Here is a 9,026-nt window from a genome sequence, read left to right as displayed (position 1 = left end):
GCTCTACTGAGGATCTTTGCACCTTCATCGACCCTCCTTTTACTTTCCTCCAATACATTCTTCCTCGTCATCATCTTCGTTCAGTTGTAGATTAGGGATATTATACAGTCTTATTATGCCGCTTTCATAGTAGCTCAGATCGTCTTCAGAATCAGTGAGCGCTTGTTTATGAGCATCCGGCTTGTCGAAGAAGTGCTTCGAAACATTTTCGGTGTAACGGCCACGGTTCAGCTCGTCTGCATTCATCTTTGCTGCGTCCATCTTCATTGAATTTTGATATCAGCTAGAGCCGCATAATAAGTAGCCACTCTTCCCTCGGAGGGCGGGGGCAATAACAAAAGAAACAAAAGCCGGCTTATCCAGTATGGAAATACACAGACAATGAAACGGCCATACTGCGTGCTAGAATCTCCGACAAACAACCTGATTTCAACCTCAAAATGTACGCTTTTAAATATACCAATACAGCTATCTCGAACACGGAGAGGCTTCTTTGTGATATCAACTAACAAATTCTGCAAAAAAAATGAAAATCACCAATTTTGAAAAAAAAAAAACGCTTCTTTCTCATTTTGCTCGATAGTTGTGCTGCCGACTTGTGTCACTGGTTTCCGTGACGGGTCACATATCGGATTATAATCAAAACAGATGATCATTTGTAATATTATTGCACAGATATGTTCTCACTGTGTCCACAAAACCCAGTGGAACAGCCAGCCGTTCATCAAGAATATACCAGCTGGCAATCTGCACTTGTCATCAGCAGTAGCTTTCACTGGGACATCATACATTCAAGTTCACAAGGTCTGTTTTTAGTCTTGCTATGTATAAGTGTCATGGGTCATAGTTCTGATGTGCTATTTGTGCAGTCAGTAATGTTTAAGTTTTTTATTAAGGTTCTCTCAGCTCTGCACCTTGAATGCATGTGTCCGAGGACATGTTTTAACCATCAAAAGGCTTTCCTCGTACCATCCATTTTGTGTCAATGGAGGTCTGAGCAAAAGGCACTTATGCAAAGATGTCTGGAAAGGCCATTGTTCTGGGAGGTGATATGAGAGCTGATTCACCAGGTTTGAAGTCAATAAGACCCAAAAATGAAACATTTCAAAATAAGATTTTAGATCCAAGGCTGCTGGCGATATCACGTGATAAAACTTTTAACAAACATTTTTTGTGTAATTTTTTTCTTCTCTATTAAAGGACATTGTGCATAGCTACACAATGATGAGCTTGGATGACAACAGGGTGGTGGACATTCAGTTTGTGCAGGTAAATAACTAAAAAAAAAACATTTTTTTTTTTTTGTACTCTCCTTCCACTCTCCAGCGGGACAGATTTAATGTGTCAAAGGACTAACAAAATGATTTTATTCTTTCAGAGTAATGAGGTAGGTTCAAGCCCTGGAAGGGTTTTTGAGAAGCATCAACTTCCTAGAATCTGAAGGTATGAAGATTGGTGCACTTGTCACTGATCGCCATCCTTCGATTCAGAAGTACCTCAGAGACCAGCGACCAGACATCCGACATTATTTTGACACTTGGCATGTATCGAAAGGTTTGTACTTTTCAACGTGGATCAATATCACATTATGTAATATTAATACCTTTTGTTTTATAAATAAGATTGTTGGGCTATTTAGCTGTCAAAAGTTTTAATCACAACTGGCTAGCACGCACTTACCTTACGCATTATGTCAGTAGGTGGATTCAACCACATGAGCATTTCCACTACGAAAACAAAATGTTGCATGAAAGGGGAAGTTGAATTTCTTGCTCTGAGCTAATTTTACATGTTGTCTGTATTAATTGCCCAAGGTCTTGCCAAGAAAATAGATGCTCTTGGGAAAGAACGAGCTTGTGGAGAAGTTCTTTCCTGGAGAAAGAGTGTGGTGAATCACCTCTACTGGTGCGGAGTCTCTTCAACGACCGGAGAAGAAACTGTGGCAAAGTGGAGGTCAATAGCAAATCATGTGCAAAATGTCCATCAACACAGTGAGTAATTTCCTGTGTGTGCCCATCTACCACTTGAGGAGCGAGCATAGCTGAAACCTAGTAAGTAGCTTAACGTAGCAGTAATGTATTATGTATTTTAAGCTACATATAAAGAGCGAAACACATATAGTGCTAATTTATGAAGTGTGAGCATTAGGAGTGTAATGGTGCACAAAATTATAGTTCACTATGTACCTTGGTTTTAGATTAGATATTGAAGCTAAAACAACATTCTGTCCTTTTCTGTTAAACTCTAATTCAGGCACTAAAGCTTGTGAAAAATTTTGTGACCTCATGCTGCAAGGTCGTCTCTTGAAGGACATCGCAAAATTGAGCCCTCACCACCAGACGTCTCCAATTGAAGGCTTTCATAGCCTAATACTGAAATTTGACCCAAAGAATGTGGTATTTTCATTTTTAGGAATGTTGAGCAGGTACGACAACTGAGCTTCCATTTTATTTAAAGGGGTGGTAAAGTATGATTTCACTTTTCAAACTTTAGTTAGTGTGTAATGTTGCTGTTTGAGCATAAACAACATCTGCAAAGTTACAACTCTCAAAGTTCAAAGCAAAGGAAGATATTTGCTTTTAAAGAAAAGGACTAGAAAAAAATGGCTGGTATGGACAACTTTAACATACTACTTAAAAATATCTGGGGGGTATTTTGTGCTAATACATAGATAACACACTCTGGGGACATCAGATACTTATTTTACATCTTGTGAAAATGGCATTTTACCACCCCTTTAAAAAAAATATGATTTTTTAAAAACATTTGTTCTACTATAATAACAATAGTTCACCTGAAACATTGCATTTAAAATGACACAATTTTTCACACAGAGAACTGGGAAAGATATCCAGTGTTTGGCTGCAAGAATGTGTGAGAGAATGCACAGAGAATGCTATTTATCAGTAATGGGATTCTCTTTGCATTCTGTCTAACAGGCTAATCAGTATGTACAGTTGTTGATATTGCATCAAACTTTTATCTAGATTACTCTTTGCCGCTCTTCACTATAATGAGAATGCAGATCGGAAACCAGCATGCAACGAGAGTGGTGACGTGTCGGTTCGAGTCAGGTGGCCAAAGTTCAAGAAGGGTGAATACAGCATTTTCAGCATGAAAACAGCACCTACATACAGTAAGTTGTTTAATCTTTAAAAAGCGGGATGGGTATCGACCATATGGAAGTTAGTTTCCACCACTAAATAAATGTGATTGTGACTTTTTATTCTCATAATTCTGACTTTATGCAAGATAAAAACTGAGATAAAAAAAGGTAATTGCGACTTCACAATTCTTACTTTTTATTTTTTAAATTTATTTTAAAAAAATTCACAAAATCGATTATATTTTTGCTTGAACACTGACTTGTGCAGAATAATAGTTGTAGCTCAGGTATTTAATATTACTTACTCCTCCTCTGTAAAGTCTTCTTGGTCATAATCGCCATAATATTGGAGCATGGATGCATACTCGATTTGCAGAACCCACGGATTGAGACAGACTGCTTCGAACACCGGATGCCGGAGTCATACATTCGGGTTGGGGTTGAGCTTCAGAACATTTGTCCATAACCTTTAAAACAGTAACGAAAAAGTTTTGTGTCAGTGATAAATATATAATATAACATCAACTATAATGTTTTGGGTTTTTCCTCCTGATTGTCACGCTGTCAGTCTCTGTTTTCCTGGGTGTTCCCTAGTGAGCTCACTTCTCCTTAGGAATTCACCATAGGCACTATAATTCATCTAGTCTGGTCCTGTCTTCACAGTAATTGCACTCCAGTTAATCGCATAGGTGCAGGCAATCTATTGTCGTTAGTCTCCTTATAAATAGCTGTCCTTCCCTGTTGTCTGTATGGAGTCCTTACCCCTTGTGTGCTATGTTCTCGTCTCCCGAGACTTACCCTTGCCTTCTTGTTCCTACGAGTTTCCCATTCTGTTTCATCCGGTTCCCTCTTTTGTTTTGTTTTGTTTTGTTTGTCTCCTTGGATTGTTTATTTTGTATTACCCTTTTTGTTATTAAATCATACTCGCAATTGGATCTTACCCTCTCCTTGTGTTTTCCTACACACACATCGTAACAGAAGGACTCCAACAACAATGATCCAGCAGTATGTCTACTACCATTTCCTCCCCAGCCAGCAAGCGGGAGAGAAATGGTTTTGAGGGCTCTCGCCTAGTGGTGTTCTGGGGGACCAGGGGAGGTCGCTCCAGAGCAAGCGGTCGAGAGGAGGTCTGGCAGCGATCTCCACTGTGGGCTCCCGTTTACCCGGGATTCAGTTGGGAGCCGCCATGTTCTCATGATGACCATAGGGGGGAAAGGAGACGCAAATCATCTGAGTCAGTGCCGCTGTACGAGATGACCGCCAGTCCTGTGCTGCTGCACAAAATGGCCACCAACCCAGCGCCGCTGCGCAGCATGGCCGCCAACCCAGCGCCGCTGTGCAGCATGGCCGCCAACCCAGCACCGCTGCGCGGCATGGCCGCCAACCCAGCACCATGAGACAAAATGGCCGCCATCCTAGTGCTGATGCGCGGCATGGCCGCCAACACAGCACCTAGAGGCAAGATGGCCGCCAACTCAGCGCCAAAGCACAAAGTGGCCACCAGTCCAGCGCCACAGTGCAGGATGGCCGACAGCTCAGCGCCAACACACAAGATGGCCGGCAATCCAGAGCCACAGCACAAGATGGCTGCCAACCCAGCGCCAAGGGGCAAGATGGATGCCAGCACAGCGCCAAAGCACAAAGTGGCCACCAGTCCAGCGCCCCAGTACAGGATGGCCGACAGTTCAGCGCCAACACACAAGATGGCCGCCAGTCCAGCGCCACAGCACAAGATGGCTGCCAGCCCAGCACCAAGGGGCAAGATGGATGCCAGCACAGCGCCAAAGCACAAAGTGGCCACCAGTCCAGCGCCACCGTGCAGGATGGCCGTCAGCTCAGCGCCTATGCCCAAGATGGCCACCAGACCAGCGCCACAGCACAATATGGCTGCCAACCCTGGCCAGGAGGAAAGACGGACGCTAGCATAGCGCCACAGCACAAGGGTGCCACCAGTCCAGCGCCACAGTGCAATATGGCCGCCAGCTCAGCGCCTACGCCCAAGATGGCAGCAGTGACCTTTTTGGATTATTTTGCCAGGATGTCAAGAATCCGAGATCCATATGACGTCTGCGGAGCCAGCGCCACTGGACAAGATGGCCGCCAGTCCGGAGCCACTGCAGAGGAAGGCAAATCCAGTGGACTGTCCAGAATCAAGTCAGATTCCTGTTGACCTTCTCGAGTCAAGTCAGGTGCCCGTTGACTTTCCAGAGTTGAGTCAGTTCCCGGTTGACCCTCCTGAGTTGAGTCAGGTGTTCATGGACCCTCCAGAGTCAGGGTTAGTCACCGTCGACCTTCCAGAGTCAGGGTTAGTTACAGTTGACCCTCCAGAGTCAGGGCTAGTTCCTGTTGACCATCCTGAGTCGGGTCATGTTCCAGTTGTTTCTCCTGAATCAAGTCAGATTCCTGTTGACCTTCCCGAGTCAAGTCAGGAACCCGTTGAGTTTCCAGAGTTGAGTCAGTTTCCGGTTGAGCCTCCAGAGACGAGTCAGGTGTTCATGGACCCTCCAGAGTCAGGGTTAGTCACCGTCGACCTTTCAGAGTCAGGGTTAGTTACCGTTGACCCTCCAGCGTCAGGGCTAGTTCCTGTTGACCTTCCAGATTTGAGTCAAATTCCAGTTGACTGTCCAGAGTCAAGTCCAGGTCCTGTTGACCTTCCAGAGTCGAGTCAGGTGCCCGTCAACTTTCCAGAGTTGAGTCAAATTTCAGTTGACGTTCCAGAGTCGAGTCAGGTTCCAGTGAACTCTCCAGAGTCGAGTCAGGTTCCAGTGAACTCTCCAGAGTCAAGTCAGGTTCCAGTGAACTCTCCAGAGTCGAGTCAGGTTCCAGTGAACCTTCCAGAGTCAGGGCTAGTCACTGATGACCTTCCAGAGTCAGGACTAGGTACCATGGACTTTCCAGAGACAAGGCTAGTCACTGGTGATCTTCGAGGACACAGAGTCAAGTCACCGGGGATCTTCGAGGACTGAGTCAAGTCACCAGGGATCTTCAAGGACTGAGTCAAGTCACCGGGGATCCTCATGAACCAATACAGGTCACCGGTAGTCTTTGGGAGCTGTGTCGGGTCGGCACCGGTCTTCTGGAGTCCGGTGGAGGCGCCATGGGATTACCAGAGGTTCGTCCTCCCGTTGGTCGGACCACACGGATATGGTGGTCTTCCGCTCCGCCCTGGGGGACTCCGGCCTCGACCACGAGGAGGTGGTGGTCTTCAGCTCCGACCTGGGGGACTCCGGCCTCGACCACGAGGACGTGGTGGTCTTCCGCTCCGCCCTGGGAGGCTTCCGCCTGGACAACACGGTTATGGTGGTCTTCCGCTCCGCCCTGGGGGAATCCGGCCTCGACCACAAGGACGTGGTGGTCTTCCGCTACACCCTGGGGGGGCTTCTGCCATGACCACATGGTTATGATGGTCCTCTGCTCCGCCCGGGTGGGCATGACGTGATGTCCTTTATGGACCCATGTTTTTGTGTTTTTGTTTCTGTCTGTCTCCTTCTTTGGACCTGACCCTTCGTCCCTACCCCTGATCCTCCACCGGTCCACCACCCTCCTGGACTCCTTGTTTTGTGTTACACTTCTCCTGTCTCTGACTTTCCATTTTACCTGGTTGTCCTGTCTTTGTCTTTCCATTTTACCTGGTTGTCCTGTCTTTGTCTTCCCATTCTATCTGGTTCTCCTGTTTCTGTTTTCTGACCCTCCGTCCCTCCCCCTAGTCGGCCTCCGCTCCACCTCCCTCCTACTTCTTTATCTGTTGGTTTTTCCTGGGTTTCAGGTGGAGCATCTGGCAGCTGCTCCTTAGGGGAGGGGGTAATGTCACGCTGTCAGTCTCTGTTTTCCTGGATGTTCCCTAGTGAGCTCACTTCTCCTTAGGCACTTCACCATAGGCACTATAATTCCTCTAGTCTGGTCCTGTCTTCACAGTAATTGCACTCCAGTTAATCGCACAGGTGCAGGCAATCTATTGGCAATCCTTTTTGTTATTAAATCATACTCGCAATTGGATCTTACCCTCTCCTTGTGTTTTCCTACACACACATCGTCACACTGGTGTTTTATCAAGTTGAATCTATCCTTGCTCACACTTTATCTAGGCTACTGGTTAAATCTGTGTGTGTGTGTGTGTGTGTATGTATATGTATATGAAGAGTTCGGATGCAAAAGCCTCTAAGTGCCATCTGAAATTTTCTTCTAGAATGATCATTTTTAGGCTTTTGCATCTGAACTCTTTTTATATATATATATATATATATATATATATATATATATATATATATATATACACACACACAGAGAGACATAAACAGTGCATACAGAGTACTGTAGGTGATCCTGCACTTCTGTAACAAACCTGCCTAACCTCCCTACAACAAAGTCTTTCTGGACCAGTGGCCATATTCTTGCAGAAGCCACAGAAACACCTGAAGGACAGTATAAGTGGTAAAACTGTCATTCAACAATATTGAAAAGAAATAATAGTCAATTTTGTGGTAACTGTAAAGTCGATGAATGCTAGTTATTGTTATGACAGTTAAGGTAAATAACTAGATTTAGATAAGATAGATAGCCAACCATTCAGACACGTCGAGATGCTCTCGAGGGTGAACTTGACCGACAACTTCACTCGACTCATCTTGGTTTGCGGGAGGCTCGTATAAATACGGGCTGATTCCTGCCTGAAAATTTAGCTCCTCGTCATCGTTCTCGTCGCCGGGGTCCTCAATAAAAAATCCTTCATGGGAGGGTAACGGTGGAGAGCCCGGTGGAGAGAAATCCTCCACAACTGAATGTAAACTCGCATTCAAATCTGCCTCCATTTTGTTTGCAACGCCCAACCTCCAACGATCCAATCAATTCCCCGATGGATGAAACCAAGCCCCGCACTACATTTTTTTCTAATTTCAGAAGTCATTTAACTCGGATATACGTCACAGCAAGGAAAAAATGACAATCTCAACTTCCGTTTCATGCCGACTTTAAACACTTATTTCCATATTAATAATAATAGGTCCACTTTACTTCAGTGCAAATGAACACATATATAAAATTTTCAGGTAAGATTAAAATATCAGTTTTACTCCTAATTGGGATGATGACCAATTCTTCATTAACTTTTTTGTTAAAATTCCAAACAGCGACAATGATCATCTACTGATTGGGGATGATCTCTATAGGTCATAATCTAAGCAAGTTAATTTATAAAATTCTGCTAAAGTAGTGCTTGCTTGTTTACTTCATAGGAATTTCAGATCCTTGGAGACTTTTTACATTTTATTCACCACACCAAACCTTTACCCGGATTTACTTTCTTTTAATTGACTTTTTTTTTTACATTATTTAAACGACACCTGTATTGCGGTATTAAAAAAATTTATATCATGAGAAAATGAAACCCCAATATTCGGTATGAACCAGTATACCACCACTTATAAACTTTTCATCAAGACCCTAAAGAATCACATCATCTTGTGGAAAATGGGCATCCGATGACATTCTCATGGGCATTCTCTCCATCTCCCACTACCCATGAAATTGAAGTTTTACTGGATGCAGAGAAAGCGTTCTTTAGGCTGGAGTGGAAATACCTCTTCTTTGCTTCAGGTAAATTTGGGTTTAACACCAAATTATTTTCTTGGATTCGACTTTTCTGTGTTTTCCCGTCTGCATCAGTGCATACCAATAGTGTTCGTTTGCCACCCTTTTTGCTCCAACGCGGGACACGTCAAGGTTGTTCACTTACGCCCTTGCTATTTAATAATAAAGCTACTGAAGACGCAGTGGATTACTTTTGTTTTTGAAGGGAATGCGCCTCCTGATCTACCTAAATGTGTCTATTGTCACAAGAATCATTCATGATCCAACTTCACCTACAGAAGGCGTAGAAAGTTTTTTTTCATGAATCTTTGCAAATCGCCTTTCCTAATAGTGT

This window comes from Carassius gibelio, chromosome B3 (genome assembly GCF_023724105.1).
Source record: "Carassius gibelio isolate Cgi1373 ecotype wild population from Czech Republic chromosome B3, carGib1.2-hapl.c, whole genome shotgun sequence".
Classification (NCBI taxonomy): domain Eukaryota; kingdom Metazoa; phylum Chordata; class Actinopteri; order Cypriniformes; family Cyprinidae; genus Carassius; species Carassius gibelio.
The sequence above is the reverse complement of the archived record's forward strand: the minus strand, read 5'-3'. Positions refer to the sequence as shown.